Here is an 18936-nt window from a genome sequence, read left to right as displayed (position 1 = left end):
ATACAATTAACATCATTAAAATAAGATGTTATTACCATCATTATTATTATTTTTGCCATTTAACAGAGGGGGCAAACTGAGGCACAGTGGAGCTGGAACCTGGCTAGGATTACATAGTAAATTAAGTCTGAGGTCAGGACTGAAACTCTGTCCTGACTCAGTCTAACCAGTAACTAGATATAGAAAAACAAGTCTGCATCTGAAAGTTTATAATAGAGTGACTCTGCTCCTTTTGCAGAAGGTCTGCTTTAATTCCAAAGAATGGGTTCCAAGCTGATGACCACCTGTTGGGATACTGTGGAGGAGGTTCCTGCATTGGACAGAAGACCAGATAACTTCAACAATTAAGTCTCTTCCAACTCTAGGATTCTGTAATACCATGTAAAGAGACATAGAACCCATTTCACAAAGTAAAACAGTGACCACTCTACATTGTCAGGTAGACAGCCAGTTGCTAGACCCATGGTTCTGAACTTGTAGTTACAAAAATTAGGGGTTTATGTCGCGATTTCAAACTATCCGAGAATCTCATTGTGAACCACCCAGTATGCACACTGAAGAAATAATGTTTCCTGAGCGTGTAAATGCCCTTGTAATTAGTAACAGAAATTCACTGAAAATTTCAGAGTGAAAAACAAAAATCACATGATAGTCTTAATAGACGCAGAGATTAGACATCTCTTTTCTAGAACTCGATATAAATAGAAATAAATAGCATGTACTGTTTTGTGTCTGGCTTCTTTGGCTCAGCTTGATGTTTTCAAGATTCACCTATGTTGTTTCCTGAATCACCAATAGTTGTTTCCTTTCTAATGTTGAATGCCCTTCCACTGGATGTCTATACTGCATTTCTTTACCTATCGACCTGTTGATGGACTTCTGGGTTCTTCCTCGTTTTTTTCCCTTATTATGAATATAGTTGCTATGAACTTTCATATACATGTTATCATATGTCTTGAGACAATGCCTAAGATTGAAACTACTACATCATATACTAAGTATACATTTGACTTGATAGGAAACTGCCAAATTTTCTGAAGTGGTTATACCATTTTATACTCTCACCAGTGGTGTGTCTAATCCCTTAAGTGCCAAAACTTAGACAATTTCTTGTCTGAGGCTAGGGGTGGGGTTGGGACTGATGAAGAAGGGGTACAAGGGAATTTTACAGGGTGATGGAATATCTTCGTTGTGGCAGTGGTCATATGAGTTTATTAACTGTCAGTACTTATGGAACTATACCTTGAAAATAGGTATACTTAGGGGGAAGGAGAGAAGAACAGGTGGGGCACAGAGGATTTTAGAGCAGTAAAACAATTCTGTATGATACTATCATGATGGATACATGGCAATTATATATTTGCCCAAACCCATAGACTATATAACATCAAGAGTAAACTTGAACATGAACTATGGACTTTGGATGATTATGATGTGTCAGTTTAGGTTCATCAGTTGTAGCAAATGTGCCCCTCTGGTGGGGGATGTTGACAGTGGCAGGGGCTGTGCACGTGTGAGGACAGGGATATTTGTGAAATGTCTATACTTTCTACACAATTTTGTTGTGAACTTCAAACTGTTCTGAAAATTAGTCTATAAAAATGTTGAATGCGTACATTTTATTGTATATAAAGTATACCTCAATACAGTTGACTTTAAAGTGTTTTTTTCTTACTCAAAAATATTTACTTTCAGGGCAGCTGGGTGGCTCAGTGGGTTAAGCCTCTGCCTTGGGCTCAGGTCATGATCCCAGGGTCCTGGATCGAGCTCCGCATCAGGTTCTCTGCTCAGCAGGAAGCCTGCTTCCCCCCGACCCCTGCCTGCCTCTCTGCCTGCTTGTGATCTCTGTCTGTCAAATAAATATTTAAAAAATCTTTAAAAAAGTATTTACTTTCCATAGATTGGAAGAACAAATATTGTTAAAATGTCTATAATACCCAAAACAATCTACACATTTAATGCAATCCCTATAAAAAACCACCAGCATTTTTTCACAGGCTAGGACAAACATTCCTAAAATTTGTATGGCACCACAAAAGAACCTGAATAGCTAAAGCAATCCTGGAAAAAAAAAAAAAACCAAAAACAACAACAAAGTGGGAGACATCACAATTCCAGACCTCAAGTTATATTATAAAACTGTAGTAATCAAGACAGTATGGTACTGGTACAAAAACAGACACATAGATCAATGGAGCAGAAAAGAAAACCCGGAAATGGACCCAAAACTATATGGTCAATGAATCTTCAACAAAGCAGGAATGACTATCCAATAGAAAAAAGTCTCTTCAACAAATGGTATCAGAAAAACTGTACAGCAACATACAGAAAAATGAAACTGGACCACCTTCTCACATCATATGCACAAACAAATTCAAAATAGATGAGAGACTTAAATGTGAGACAGAAATCTATCAAAATCCTAGAGGAAAACACAGGCAGTAACCTCTGACATTGGCCATAGCAACTTCTTACTAGACATGTCTCTGGAGGCCAGGGAAACGAAAGCAAAACTGAACTACTGGGACTTCATCAAGATAAAAAGCTTCTGCACAGTGAAGGAAGCAATCAACAAGACTAAAAGACAACCTACAGAATGGGAGAAGACATTTGCAAATGACATATCTGATAAAGGGTCAGTATCTGAAATCTATAAAGAACTTATCAAACACCCAACAAATAAATAACCCAGTTTTTTAAAAAATGGACAGAAGACATGAATAGATATTTTTCCAAGGAAGCCATACAGATGGCCAACAGACACATGAAATGATGCTCAACATCACTTATCATCAGGGAAATGCAAATCAAAACCACAATGAGATACCACTTCATACCTGTCAGAGTGGCTCACATCAACAATGCGAGAAACAACAGATGTTGGTGAGGATGCAGAGAAAGGGGAGGCCTCTTGCACTGCTGGTTGGGAATGCAGCCACTCTGGAAAACAATATAGAGTTTCCCCAAAAAGTTAAAAATAGAACTGCCCTATGACCCAGCAATTGCACTACTAGATATTTACCCAAAGAATACAGAAGTGCTGATCTGAAGGGACACATGCACCCCAATGTTTATAGCAGCATTATCAACAGTAGCCAAATTATGGAGAAAGCGTGAATGTCCATATCCATCAACTGATGAATGGATAAAGAAGTTGTGAGGAATAATGAAATATTACTCTGCCATAAAAAAGAATGAAATCTTGCCATTTGGAAAGACATGGATGGAGTTAGAGTGTATTATGCAAAGCAAAATAGTCTTTCAGAGAAAGATAAATACCATATGATTCCACTCCTATGTGGAATTTAAGAAACAAAACAAGAAAGAGACAAATCATAAAACAGACTCAACTATAAAGAACAAACTGAGTGTTGCTGGAGGGGAGGTGGGTGGGGGGAATGGGCTAAATGGGTGATGGGAATTAAGGAGGCACTGACTGTGATGAACACTGGGTGTTGTGTGTAAGCGATGAATCACTATATTCTATACCTGAAACTAATATTACACTGTATGTTAACTAACTGGAATTTCAATAAAAACTTAAAACAAACAAACAAATATATAAAATATATATAATATAAAAATATATATAATATATAATATGTAAATAAAATATAGAAAATATATAATACATATAAATATATAATATACATTATATAATACAATATAATATGAAATATAATTTCAATAAAAACTTGAAACAAAATATATATGTAATATAAAATATATAATATACTATATATAATATGTAAATAAAATATAGAAAATATATAATATATAATACATATAAATATATATAATACACACACACACACACACACACACACACACACACACACACATATATATATAGACTTCCATTACCCTAGACCAGAAGTCAACAAGCTATGTAAGGACCATGGGACAAATCCAGACCACCATCTGTACGTGTATGGTCTTTTAGCTAAGAATGGTTTTTCTACCTTTTTTTTTTTAAAGATTTATTTATTTATTTGAGTGGGGAGGGGCAGAGGGAGAGGGAGAAAAAGAATCTCCGTGCTGAGCACAGAACTCTACCTGGAGCTCGATTCCATGACCCCAAGATCAGGACCCGAGCTAAAACCTGGTGTTGGGTGCTCAACCAACTGGGCCACCCAGGTGCCCCTGGTTTTTCTTATTTTAAATGGCTAAAAATAGTAAAAGAATATAATTTCATTACATACAAAACTGGTATGAAGTTCAAATAATAGTGTTTTACTGGAACACAGCCAGACTCATTGCTTTCTCACTACGAGTTGAAGGAGTTGAGTAGTTTCAAGTCACCATATGACCCACAAAGCCTGAAATATTTACTGTCTGGACCTTTCCAGAGAAAGTCTGCTGACCTCCTGTCTGAACAATAATTTCCTCCCAATGACACCACTAGGCTACAAGGAAGAAAGGATTGCTCCTGTATACACTTTTGCAACAAAAAAGAGGCAACATTACTGAGGAAAAAAGTAAGGTAAACCGATAACAAAATTTATCTGCCGAAGGGCTTAGCTATTAGAAATTATGGCTGTTCTTTGGAGTTCTTTCACCTTTATGAGAAATTGTGGTCAGGCTTTGAGTTCATACTCCAGACTGCAAAGTGAGCCTGAAGGGCAGCCAGCTGGCTGGGCCTGGGAGGGGACAAGGACCCCGGAAGTGACTACAGTTCCTCTCATGTCCTTTGCTTTCTGCCACTTTTTCTCTCAGACCACCGTTCTTTGGACTCTCAGAGCACTTCCAAAACATAATCAGCCACAAGACGTCTTGATACGAGATGTCTGTGTCAGCAACTACGACGGAAGAGACTCCATTTTTCCCGTCGCTCTCCTGTCTCGTGGGCGGGGAGCCAGAGCAGGACGACCTTCTTTCCCCTTTTCCCCATTCCACCTAGTCCCATGGCCCCAGGGCCCAAGCGCCCGAGAGGTTTCAAGGGTCAGAAGCAAATTACGTCATGTTGCTATCTGATTCTTCACCTCCACAGTACGTTTGCTTCAGGGTAACATATCAAATGAGCTTCCAGAGAAGCTGGAAAGGGAAAAATAATCAAAACACACAGCCTGAGAGGACGCCCAACTTTACCTCTGACGTATTCAGGTGCTTACGAGTTCACATCGGAGTCTGAGATCTTTCCTCTTTTTTTTCCCCCCCTGACGATGACTTTCTCACTTCAGTGGCCTCCTCTCCGAATCAGGCCTGAGGGCACTGATCGGGTTTTTCATCCCCTGAGGACCACGTCCGTAAATTTACCCAGTTTTACAGTCTGAGAAGTGCTACCTGTCCCAGCCTGGGAAGGTAAAACCAGAAGACTCCACTCGGAGTTGTCTTTGTAAGCGAAGGACCCGTCTCCGCCCCGCCCCCTGCCTTGGGCTCAGGACGACTTGCCTCCCACGAACCCACAGGAGGAAGAATTCAGGGAGGTGAGTGGATCGTTTCCATTGGCAAAGGAGGAGAAAACCAAAGGTCAGACGTCCTCGTGTGTATTCTGATGAAAAGGTGACTTACTGTTGTGTTTACCTAATAAAACCTCTCTCCGGGTGAACACACTGAGATGCACTATCTTCTTCAGAGCTCAGCCCTGGGGCATTGAAAACAGAAGCCACTGTACACAGAGGCCCCATTTCAGAGACGCGCGGGAAAGGAGGACTTGAAGTGGGATAGAGCCAAACCCAAACACTGAACGGTAGGCGATGGGCTAAACTGCGAATTTGAACCCATAAACTGCACAGAAAATGCTCTTGTTTCTTTAGGGATATACTTCCCTCCGAGTACTTCATTTCCAATAAGACAGGATGAGAATGGGACTGTCTGTGGCCCCCGGAAGCCCTACCAGACAGGCCAACTGAAGAAAGCCCCACCTCCCTCCTATAATTGCAAGTCGGACTGCGGGCTACATAGGGTGCAGGAAATACACCGATGAAAGATCGATGTACATAAATCATTGCCATCTTCTTGACTTTCTTCTGACATGCTGAAGGGCAGGTGTTCGAGAAGGCCACGCCCGTATTGCCATATGAATTTGCTTACCTCAGAGGCTTCCTGCAGACTTTTGGCTGATGCCCTATTGGGGTCAACATCAGTTCAGGTTTTATGACTTGCTCTAGTCATCCCAGCAGAGGGGAAAGCCTTTGGAAAATAGAGAACCACACCCTACTTGCTTTGACTGGTGGCATGGCTGGGGCCTCAGGGACTGGGGGACTCCCTGAGCCACCCCACCGGCTGTGGATGAGCTGAGTGGCAGCTGGGCTCCAGGCACACAAGTGGGGCCCTTTCCTCCATGCTAAGGCTACCCCTCTCCCATGCTGGCATTCCGTGCCAAGGCAAGTCTGAGCAAGACTCTGCACAGTTTCTTTCGGAAGACCAGTTCTACTCCTGTCCCCTTCAAAAGCACTGGCAAGTTGACTAGATGGCGAGTCTTATCAAACATCCCTCTTGGTCAAAATCCCATGCCTGTTGACCACAGTGCAGGGATTCTTGTAAGTGGTTTCCCAACATGAAACAATTCATCCAACACTGGCGGGCTTTTCTGGAAGCGGGGAAGTGTGCACATTAATTGGGTGCCGTGTATTTATGCTGTGCCTGGTTAGTGAAACAGTCATATGAGGTCTGAACTGCTTTTTTCACTCTGTTGCGTTGGCATGAGATTTCTACTCACCTTTCTCATTAGGCTCCTGGACAGAAACAAGGACACATGATCCACTGTGATTCATACTGATGGACAGATCCAGGCTGGTCAGCGCATTCTCTGTTCTAGTTTCCTGTCTGCATATCGCAACGACTCCTTTCCAGAACCATCTTTAAAAATGATGATTATAGCAGCTTTATTCACAATTGCCAAAACTTGGAAGCAACCAAGTTGTCCTTCAGTAGGTAAATGGATAAACAGGTACTTCCAGACAATGGAATATTATTCAGCACTTAAAAGAAACCATCAATGGGGCGCCTGGGTGGCTCAGTGGGTTAAAGCCTCTGCCTTCGGCTCAGGTCATGATCCCGGGGTCCTCTGATCGAGCCCCAGATCGGGCTCTCTGCTCGGCAGGGACCCTGCTTCCCCCTCTCTCTTTGCCTGCCTCTCTGCCTACTTGTGATCTCTGTCTGTCAAATAAATAAATAGATAAAATCTTAAAAAAAACAAAAAAAAGAAACTATCAAGATCTATCAAGCCATGAAAAAGCAGAGAGAAACCTAAATGCATATTTCTAAAGGAAAGAAGCCCATCTGAAAAGGCTACTGAGATTCTAGCCATGGGTTCCAGTATGTGGGGCTTTTTCTACATACACTTCTCCAGAAGCAATTCTCCAGTACCAGCTGGGTGTTTCACAATTCAATTTTGACACTACTATCCTCCTGGAGATAGCGTCAGAGTCTACGGGTGGAGGGCTCAGTCCCACAAAGGGCCCTCTGCTTCAGATGCCAATCACAAGTCTAGATTGTTACCTGTTCTTCTGAACGATCAGCTATACATCAGACCTGAAGCTCTCCATCGCCCCTTCCTTAGGTTTGATTCATTGGCTAGCGCCACTTACAGGACTCAGGAAGCCAGTTTACTCACTAGATTACCTATTTATCATAAAGGATATTATTAAAGGACACAAATCGACAGCCAGATGAAAAGATGGGCAGGGTGAGGTTCTAAACCAAAGGAGCTTCTGTCCCCGTGGAGCTCAAAGCCAGGCACAGTGGTGTGTGGAAGGGTTGTGGATCACCAGCCTGGAAACTCTTTGAATCCTCACCTTAAGGGTTTTCATGGAGGCTTTACCACATAGTCATGGTTGATTAAATCAATGTCTATTGGTGCCTGATTCACCCTCCAGCCCTCTGTTCTCCCCCGAAGTCTAGGGAGTAGGACTGAGAGGTCTAACGTTCTGGTCCAGGTTGGTTCCCCGGCCATCAGACCCCACCCTTAGGCGCTTTGCCAAAATTCGCCTCATTAACATAACAAAAGATACCATCCCTGCTCTTAGCACTTAGAAAATTCCAAGGATTTTAGGAGCTCTGTGACAGAAATAAGACAAAGACCCAATACATATTTCTTACTGTAAACCACATCACCACTAAACACTGTAGGATTCCAACAACACAACATCCCAGAAAAGACAAAATTTTGGAGATGGTAAGATCAGTGGTTGCCAGCACGGAGCAGGGAGGGGGAATAAAAAAACAGCACAAAGGATTTTTAGTTCAGTGAAACTATTCTGTAAGCTACTGTGATGGGGGGGTGCATGATATTATTACCCATTTGCCCAAAACTATTGATAATCTAGCACCAAGAATAAAACCTTAATGTAAATTGTGGACTTGGAGTGGTTATAATGTGTCAGTGTAGGTTCATCAGTTGTAACGACAGTGTCATTCTGGTTGGGGTGTTGATAGTTGGGGAGGTTATGACATGTGTGTGGGGAGGGGCGGTATATTGGAAATTTCTATACTTTTCGCTCAATTTTGTTGTGAATCTAAAACTGTTACAAAAAATAGTCTGTTTTTTGAGAATGGTCAGAAGGGAAAATTTGTATACTTTGACTGGGCTGCCCCCTCCAACCCCAACCTCTTCTCTTCTTTTCTTCCTCCCATAGCCAATTCCCTTAGCTGCCCAAGTCAGAAGATCATGCTGTCTTTTGTTCTGCAAATGAATAATAGTACGGTGTCAGGACTTAATAGGTAAGTCTGCACACTTCTAAGGCATTTTTTTAAAAATTGCAGCTTGGTGAAGGCAATGGTAGACCAAAAGAATGAATCTTCAGTGTGGAATTCCAGGCATTGATGGAGGAGATAGGCTGAGAACAAAAGTAAGGAGGAGCGTTCCCATGTCCCATAAGTCACTCCTGGTACTTATCTAGGAGATAAATCGATAAACTTCCTGGACTGTGCAGTTCAACTCAAATTCAAACACTGTTTATTGAATGCCTACTATGTGCTAGACACCTTCTAGTATCCTATGTGGCTTCATTAGCAATAGACACTTTAATTCAAATTTTACAGACATAAAGGTCAAGTAATTTGCCCAAAGTCATCTACCAAAAAAAAAAAAAAAAAAAAAAGGAAACACCATGAATGGTCATGAAGTGAAAAGACCAGTGTTTGAAGGATATTTCCACCTTACTGTTTCTACTATTCTCTATTCCACTATACAGAGCTCCAAATTCCATGGATAGAATATGAATCTGTGCTGAGATATTGGTTGTAATGGCCATTGTCAAAGACTAAGTTGTAGGTGAGTGCCTTTAATACAGAAAATCAGTGCTTCTAGTACTGAAAATTCTGAGTTGATATTAATGCCTCAAATAAAAGGAAATTAACTCGTTTCCTATATCTGCGGATCAAACAGAGCTTCATGCATAGTCCCTAAACTCAGAACACAGCCCTCTCTGAGTCTCAAGAAGGGTGACAAACACTGATGGGACTCACTTTCAATCAACCAATATTTATATTTGTTTTTATATTTATATAAATTAAATTTATATACATTTATATAAATATAAAATATATTTATATAATATAACATATATGTATTTATATTTATATTTACTAGGCAACTAGAATCTACTAAGTACTGGAAAGATTGTAACAAACCTAAGACTCAGTTTGTGTTTAGAGCCTGACACCTACACTCAAAGAAGTAACGAGAAGGTAAGGCGGAATATGATAAGCATTAACACGGTGGAAGGTTGGGTGTATGTGAAAATAAACACCATAACAGTCCGAAAGAAACACGAATCTCTTAAAGTTGGAGCCTTTGGGAAAGTCTTTGGGGACACATTTTAGGGCTAGATGATAAGCAGATAAAAGGACAGAGGGACTAAAAATAACTCTGTTGGGAGGATAGGCAATGATCTCAGCTGGACACAGTGAGGCTGGGAGTGGGGAAGGGGATGAAAGAAGGCGGAATACCAGTGAAAAAGCGACCCCCAAAAGTTGTCTCATTGGATGTGGGCAACAGAGCAAAAGGCTCTAGACTGAAAAGTAGCATCAGGGTTTCTCCTAAAATAAAGGAGAAGCTGGGAAGAGTTAGAAGATTGATTTGGGATACAGAAGTCCCCCTTCTCTGTGGTTCTGGTTCTCTGGTTTCAGTGACGCGTGGCCGACCACAGATAAGCCTCCCTGCGGTGTGTCATTAGAAAGCTAATAGTAGCCTAACATTCCATCACAACACCTGTGGCAGTCCCCTACTTCATCTCCTCACAGAGGCATTTTATCATCTCACATCATCGCAAGAAGAAAGGTGAGTATAGTACAGTAAGATATTTTTGAGAAAGAGAGAGAGAGACCACATTCATGTAACGTTTATTATAGCATATTATGATAATTGTTCTATTTTATTATTAGTTATTGTTGTTAATCTCTTACTGGGCTTAACTTAGAAATTAAACTGTATTATAGGTATGTACGCATCAGAAAATACCTAGTGTGTTCGGGTTTGGTCCTGTCCATGGTTTCAGGTATTCACTGGGGATCTTGGAACGTATCCCCCACAGATACGGGGGGACTACTGCATACTGAGTTAGAAGTTGGATTGGAATAGCCTACATGTCTAATGGGCGGTTAGGAGAATAAAGTTTTCTGAAGGAAGGCTGCAGTCAGAGTTAAAGTCTTGGTGTCCTGTATCTAGACACATGGGAATAGATAAGTCTGCAGAGGAACAAAACAATCTTAACTAACACAAGATATATTCTACGTTCTAAGCATGTGCTTAGAAACATTTAATTTAATCATCACGACTCCATCTATATACAGAATGCCCTAGTACCATTATTATTCATATTTTATAGATCAAGAAACTGACTCCGAGAGTTTTTCTAATTTTTCCATATTGCTCAGCAGATAAGCCAATGGTGAAGCCAGGATTAGAACTCCAAACTCATAGTCTTAAATGCAAAAGAAGGTAAGCTGGCTGACTGGTAACCACCAAGGAAGTGACAGAGTTTAGGTGGGTTTGTTTGTTTGTCTTGGCACAAGACCTGGGAGACTGGCAAGGCCAGATGAGATGGAAGGGGAGGGGAGAAGCAGAGCCTTCCAACACCTGGCTAGAGCCTCCCTCCTGAGCTGAGCACCAGCAAGCCTTCTTTTGCTAAGAATGAGTGTCCAAGAGTGGGTTGTACCCACTGAATCAAAGTCATCTTGATCACTTCTTTTTATCCTCTCTCTTAGCCACTTCCTGACCAAACTGGCTGAACTTACCCAATCCAGCCAGTGCACTTTTGAGCCAAACTCCTCCCTGCAAATACCAAGATGCTTCCTTCCTACACTCCCAGATTGGTTCTGCTGATGAACTGGGCTCGTGGTTTCTATTCTAAACCTTGTTCTTCCATGAGTAAACTGAGGCAGCAGAGTTTAACATGCAAGACAAGAAGATAGGTGTCTTGGACAAAACCCAACTCAAGCTTAACAAAATTGTGAGGTGGGGAAAATGTGCCTTTCTTCATCTCCCCTTTATGGCTTTTTTACAAAATTGGATCAAAATGCTTTTGATCCAATTTATGGGGTGAAGACACTTTTTTCAGAGTCCTATGCCCACTTGTTCCTTCATAATCCTTTTTAGCAAAAGTCTCCTTCATGAAAAGATATGATAAACTCATTTACTATCATATATACAAGACTGATAATGGCTTTATGTATTATCTCTACCAACTATTTAACTCAACACAGAGCCATTTGATTTGTGCCCTGCCCTAAATGTCAAGTCAAAAGGATTATTAAAGAAGGAAAATCAAGCAACTTTCAAATCACTATGTCCCTGAATAGTTTCTACTTAATAGGCTGATCATAACCATTTAAAATTTTTGCTTTAGAAAAAAAATACACTGAAATGTAAAAATCTAATTATCCCGTTAGTCAACACAGTTTTACTATGTGCGTGATTTCCATCCATTGAAAAATATTAAGCAGAGAATGGACTCAGTAAAGCATTGTTTTGAGAATATGCTGGCAAAAACCATGATCCTTAACTTCAACTAACTTACCATCAAGTTAGGAAGGTAAGACTGATGTGAAAGGCAATTAGCACCCAATGAAGATGCTAGAAATGTTAAGTATAATAGAATTTTTTTTAAAGATTTTATTTATTTATTTTGACAGACAGAGATCACAAGTAAGCAGAGACGCAGGTAGAGAGAGAGAGGAGGAAGCAGGATCCCTGCTGAGCAGAGAGCCCCGATGCAGGGCTCGATCCCAGGACCCTGAGATCATGACCTAAGCCGAAGGCAGAGGCTTAACCCACTGAGCCACCCAGGTGCCCCAAATATAACAGACTTTTAAGTAAAAGAGAAATCTCTAGAGTCTGCAGTGGGCCTTCACTTAGGAGCAGGACCTCACGTGGCCCTTCTCATTGGACTTTCCCATCCTCACAGCCTCTCCCTGTGAACATAAATAAAAAGCCTTGATAAAATATTTTAAAACCTCCCCCTAAACTAACATAACATTATATGTGAAGTGTACTTCAATTAAAATGAATAAAATTTAAGAAATATTTTAAAATCTTTTCCTATAAAGCTCTAGTGTATTATGTTGAGTGAAAGAAGCCAGACTCAAGACTACATTTTGTCTGATTCCATTTATATGACATTCTGGAACCAGCAAAACTGTAGGGACAGAAAACAGCTCAGTCAGGGGTGGGGCTGACTATGAAGGACCAACATGAGGAAATTCTGGAAGGTGCTAGAAATCTTCTTTATACTCATTGTGGTGGTTTCTCAACTTTACATATTTGTCAAAACCCAGAATTGCACATCAAGAGAGGTAAATTTTACTGTAAATAAATTATATCTCAGCAGAAAAAAAAATTAAAACTAAACCTAAAAAACCTTTTTACCGAAGTATATGGATGAGTTGTCAAGTGAGTAAGGAATACTCAGGTACTAAACGAGAGTAGGGATCTGGTGAGTCAGGGATGCATTGAACCTGGACTCTGACATTTTCTGATCCTGGTTTGGTTGACTTTTGGTTGACAGGGCCCTGAGTCTATGCAAGACAGAAAAGAAAGCCCAATTCGGAAACTCTAAAAGGGTAAACCTTGATAAAACTAAGACCCTGATGAATTTCACTTTCAGTTAAGAGTGAGTTAGAAATAAACCTGTTGGGGCACCGGGGTGGCTCAGTGGGTTAGAGCCTCTGCCTTCAGCTCAGGTCATGATCCCAGGGTCCTGGGATCGAGCCCCGTGTCCGGCTCTCTGCTCAGCAGGGAGCCTGCTTCCCCCCATCTCTCTCTCTCTGCCTGCCTCTCTGCCTACTTGTGATCTCTGTCTGTCAAATAAATAAATACAAATTAAAAAAAAAAAAAAAAAGAAATAAACCTGTTTTTCCTAGCCCTCCCAGAGGGGACTACTTAAAAAGTTGTTTGTCTCAAAATCTGACATTGAGTGGAGGAAAAAAGAAAATTCCCCTTGGGAATTAGTAGCCACAAGAAAGATTTTGTTTGTTTGTTTGTTTGTTTGTTTTGCACCCTAAATGCACACTATGAGGACAGACTAATATATCTCAAGTCAAACATTTCTTTTAGAATGTTTTTGAGCTGGTAGAGCTACTCAAATGCCTAGAAGAAACTAATTTTAATTTTCTCCTTGAAGGAATTTACCTTATACCCAATTCTCAAAGAATTCCCTAAGTTAAAGTTCCAAGGAATAAGACTCAGTCAAAAAAAAAAAATCATGAAATACACAGGAAAGCAAGGCACCATGAGTGAAATCAAGCACAAATGACAGCTAAATCATATCTGAAAGCATTAATCGATTTTGACAAAGAACCAAATACAACTTTGAGGAATGAAAACACTAATGATTTAAAATGAAAATTTAATGAATGAGTTGTAGGATAGTAAAGACCACTGGAAAAAAAAAAAGCCACTGAACAGAGATATGGTGAACTTAGATCTTAAAAATTATCCAAATGCATCACAAACAGATAAAAGGACATGACGTCCAAAAGAGAGATTAAGAGACATGGAGAATGAGGTGTGAAGATCTAACAGATGTGTAATCAGAGTTCCAAAAGAAGAGGAGACAATATCTGAGGGAATAAATTCTGAGAACTTTCCAGAGCTTATAAAAGGACCCTAGCCCAAAGACTTTAGGAAGAAAAAAAAAAGACACAAAATACAAAAAAAAAAAAAAAAAAAAATCTACACCCACATGCAACATGAAGAAACTGCAGATACCAACGACAAAAGATCATAAAAAAAATCCAGAAAGAAAACAAAATTTAATAAATAAAGAAAACTAGAAAATAGATCACTATGATCTGAATATTTCTGTCTACCTAGATTCCTGTGTTGAAACCAATTGCCCAGTACAATGGTATTAGAAGGTGAGGTCTTAAGAGATGATTAGGTCATGAGGGCAGAACTCTTATGAGTGGGATTAGAGTCCTTATAAAACACCCTAGACAACTCCCTTATTCCTTCCACCACGTGAGGACACAGTGAGAAAGCACCATCTATGAACAAAAAATGGGATCTCATCGGACACTGAATCTGCCAGCACCTGATCTTGGACTTCCCGCCTCCAGGATTGTGACACATAAATTTCTGTTTCTTAAGCCACCCTGTCCACAGTATTTTGTTACAGCAGCTTGAACAGACTAAGACCCTAGTCCAGAGAATTCAGGAGTATTACCTTCAAAGGAATAACAATATAGTTGACAGCTAACTTTCTTAACATGAGCCAAAAAGCCAATGAAGTAATATTTTTAATACGCCAAAGGGAAAACAACACTTAGAATGCAAATTCTAAAGAGTGTGATTTGGAAAAAAGAAATCATAAGCAAAGTTTTGAGATTCCAAAAAAAAGATGAGCAAAGAAAGCGATATGCAAGTAAATCTTAACATCAATTGAAACGATCATAACCATGCCAGTGAGCTAACAAAGAAAATAGCTTGTAAGTCAAGAGAGAAGTTTGTTAAATTAGTGTTCTAAGGTTTTTATATAGATCTAGAATATGGTTAATATTGATTAACTTTGGTTTTGCAAGTTAGGTTATACATCTTAATCTTATAGGGTTACATCTAAACAAATAGAAATAGAGCATAACTTCCAAACAACTACAATAGTGGGACATACTAACACACATCAGTAAAGAGATCAAGCAAAGAATAATCTACTGGATGAAAAAACAACACTGCAGAAGGCATATTGATTTTAATCACATATAGAGTATTTATGAAAATTGCCCACAGACAGACTGTGATGGTTATTTTCATGTGTCAATTTGATTGGTCAGTAGGATGCCTCGATATTGGCCAAACATTACTCCAGATGCTTCTGTGAGTGTATTTTTGGATAGATTAACATTTGAATTGGTAGGCTGAGAGGACGCCTGTATGGTTAAGCGACTACCTTAGGCTCAGGTCATGATCTCAGGATCTTGGGATGGAGCCCCGCATCAGGCTTGCTCAGACAACTCTGTTTCTCCCTCTCCCTCTGTGATCTCTTGGGCTTTCATTTCCTCTCAAATAAATAAATAAAATATTTAAAAATGAACAAACAAACAAACAAATAAATAAATAAATAAATTGGAAGACTGAGTAAAGCAGATTGTCTTCCCTAATGTGGATGGGCCTCATGCAATCAGTTGAAGGCTTGGATAGAATAAAGGGGCTGATCTCCCCCACGTAGATAGAATCTTCCTGCCTGATAACCTTTGAACTAAAACATTGGCTTTTTTTCCTGCCTTTGGATTTGAACTGAAATATTGGCTTTCCCTAGATCTGAAGCTTGTTGTTCTTTGAACTGAAACTGACCATGAACTCTCCTGGTTCTCAGGTCTTCGGACTCAGACTAGAACTAATCATTGGCTCTCCTGGGTCTCCAGCCATCCCACCCTGCAGATCTGGGGACTTGCCGGCCTTCATAATTGCATGAATCATTCCATATAATAAATCTCAATCTCTCTCTCAATGTGGATGTAGATGTACATAAAAGTAAGTCTCAACAAATTTCAAAAGATTTCCATCTTTGACAATAGTGCAATTAAGTGGAAAAACTTATAGAAGAAAACAACTAGCAACATATGACAGACTTGAAAATTAGAAAATATGCTTTTAAATATTTCATGTATCAAAGAAGAAATAAGAAGAGAAATTAGAAAATATTGGAATTGTATTAATCAGCTGTGGACTGCCATCACGAAATGCCACAGATCAAATGGCTTGAGCCACAGAAATGTATTGTCTTACAATTCTGGAAACTGGAAAGTCTAAGATGAAGGTGTGGCAGTATTGGGTTTCTGATGAGAGCTCTCTTCCTGGCTTGCTGATGGCCGCCTTCTTGCTGTGTCCTCACATGGCCAGGAGTGGAGGGGTGGTGAGGAAGGGAGCTTGATCTGGTGTCTCTCCCTTATAAGGACACTAATGCTACCAGATCAGAGCCCCAATCTTAGGACTTCACTTAACCTTAACTACCTCCATGTAAGCCTTGTCTCAAAATACAGTCTCTTTGGGGGTGCACAATTCAGTCTACAGCAAGAAATGAACAATAAAAAATATTGAACATCAGACCTTATGAGTGAGCTATTGACTGATAATTGAAGTGTGTAGTTTTATTTTATTTTATTTTATTTTATTGTTTTTTAAATTTTTATTTAAATTCAAGTTAGTTAACAGTATTGGCAGTATTGGTTTCAGGAGTAGAATGTAGTGATTCATCACTTACGTACAACACCCAACGCTCATCCCAACAGTGTCCTCCTTAATGCCCATCACCCATTTACCCCAAGTCCCCAACCTCTCTTCCAGCAACCCTCAGTTTGTTCTCTATAGTTAAGAGTTTCTTACGGTTTGCCTCTCTCTCTGTTTTTACCTTTTTTTACTTTTCCCTCCCTTCCCCTATGTTCATCTGTTTGGTTTCTTAATTTCCACATATAAGTGAAATCCTATGATACTTGTCTTTCTCTGATGGACTTATTTTGCTTAGCATAATGCACTCTTGTCACATCCATGTTATTGCAAATGGCAAGATTTCATTAGTTTTGATTGCCAAGTAATATTCCATTATATGCACACCCCCCCACACACACATCTTTATCTATTCATTAGTCAATGGGCATTTGGGCTCTCTCCATAATTTGGCTATTGTTGATAATGTTGTTATAAACATCAGGGTGCATGTATGCCTTCGAATCAGAATTTTTGGATCCTTTGGGTAAATATCTACTAGTGTAATTGCTGGGTTGTGTTGTGGGACACGTATAGCTTTAAAAGTAAGTATTAGGAAGGAGAAAAGGTTGAAATTGATTATCTAAGATTCCATCTCTAGTCTAGAATATAGAAAAAGTAAAACAAAATACACCCAAAGGAAGTAGAAGAAAGATATATTCTCATAAAAATTAATGAGTACAAACATATTATAGAGAAGATCAACAATGCCAGAAGTTGCTTCCTTGAAAAAACTAATGAAGTTGACAAACCACTGGCAGGATTAATCACCAAAAGAGAGAAAAAGGAAAAAAAATTAAGGTTAAAAAGGGAGATGTAACTATAGAAACTACAAAAATCTAAAGAGACATTAAGGGAATATTAACAAGTTAATTATGAATTATTAACTAATTATACTTAATCAATTATTCCATCTGCACAAAAACCTGCATACAGGTGACCATTTGTAGCAGTTTTACTCATAATTGCCAAAACTTCAAGGCAACCAAGATGTCCTTCAGGAGGTGACTATGTAAATAAACCATGGCACATCCAGACAATGGGATATTGTTCAGTGCTAAAAAAAAAAATGAGCTATCACATCATAAAAAGACACAGAGGAAATTTAAATACTTGCTACTATTTTAAACAAGTCAATCTCAAAAGGCTACATATGGTATGATTCCAACTATATGACATTCTGGAAAAGGCAAAATTATAAAGATAAGAAAATGGTCAGTGGGTGTCAGAGATTAGGGTGTGCAGCCGAGGAGGGTGGGAGGAGAGATGAACAAACAGAGAAAAATGGACTTAAGAGCAGTAAAACTACCCTGTATGATACTAGAATAATGAGCACATGTCATTTTACATTGGTCAAAACCCATAGAATGTACAACACCAAGAGTGAACTCTCATGTAAACTATGGACCCTGATAGTTATAATGGGTCAATGTTGGTTCATCAGTTGTAACCAATGTACCCCTCTGGTGGGGGAGGTTGGCAGTGAGGGAGGCCATGCACATGGCGGGCAGTTGTGTGGGAACTCTGTACCTTCCAGTAATTTTTGCTGTGAACCTAACACTGCTCTAAAAACCAGTCGATTTAAAAAAGCAATTGGAACTCCAAAATCTTTGAGTTGAATTGTGACTCCAAGAAACAAGTTGTTTTATACGTAAGCCAATCAGATAAAAAATAACAAATTTATAATACCCTAAAAAATATGAAGACATACCTAAAAGTAAATCTGCAAGTGATGTCTATCCCTTTGTAAATATAAAAATCTTATTGAAAGACACTAAAGGATATTCACAGAGAGGCATACTATGTTTGTGGAAAGAAAGAATTCATACATTAGAAGTATTATCAAGTTTGACAAAATGATCCTAAAAGTTATCGGAAGAGCAAAGGACCCATAGTAGCCAGTCGTTTGAAAGACAAACTACAAGGACTGGCCTATGAATATCAAGAATTAATATAAACCCATAATAATTAAGGCAATGGCTAGACAAACTGACTGAGAGAACAGAAGATTGGAAACTTGACTCATGATGGAGCCAGCTCTGCAGATTGATGGGAATAGATGGTACTGGGAAAATTGGATCTCCGTATAGAAACATTGACATTGGACCCTATCTCACACCATTCACAAAAATCAATTCCAGGTAGATTCAGGACTGAAATGTGAAGGACAAAACTAGAACTCTTCCAGAAGTCCATGTAGGAGAATAGATTTAATACATAGGGGTAGGAGAGGATTTCTTTCTCCAGAAAACCCAAACTGCAAGCTATAAAAGTCTATAATAAAACTAAGA

Source organism: Martes martes (genome assembly GCF_963455335.1).
Source record: "Martes martes genome assembly, chromosome: 2".
NCBI lineage: Eukaryota > Metazoa > Chordata > Mammalia > Carnivora > Mustelidae > Martes > Martes martes.
Note: the sequence above shows the minus strand (reverse complement) of the source record.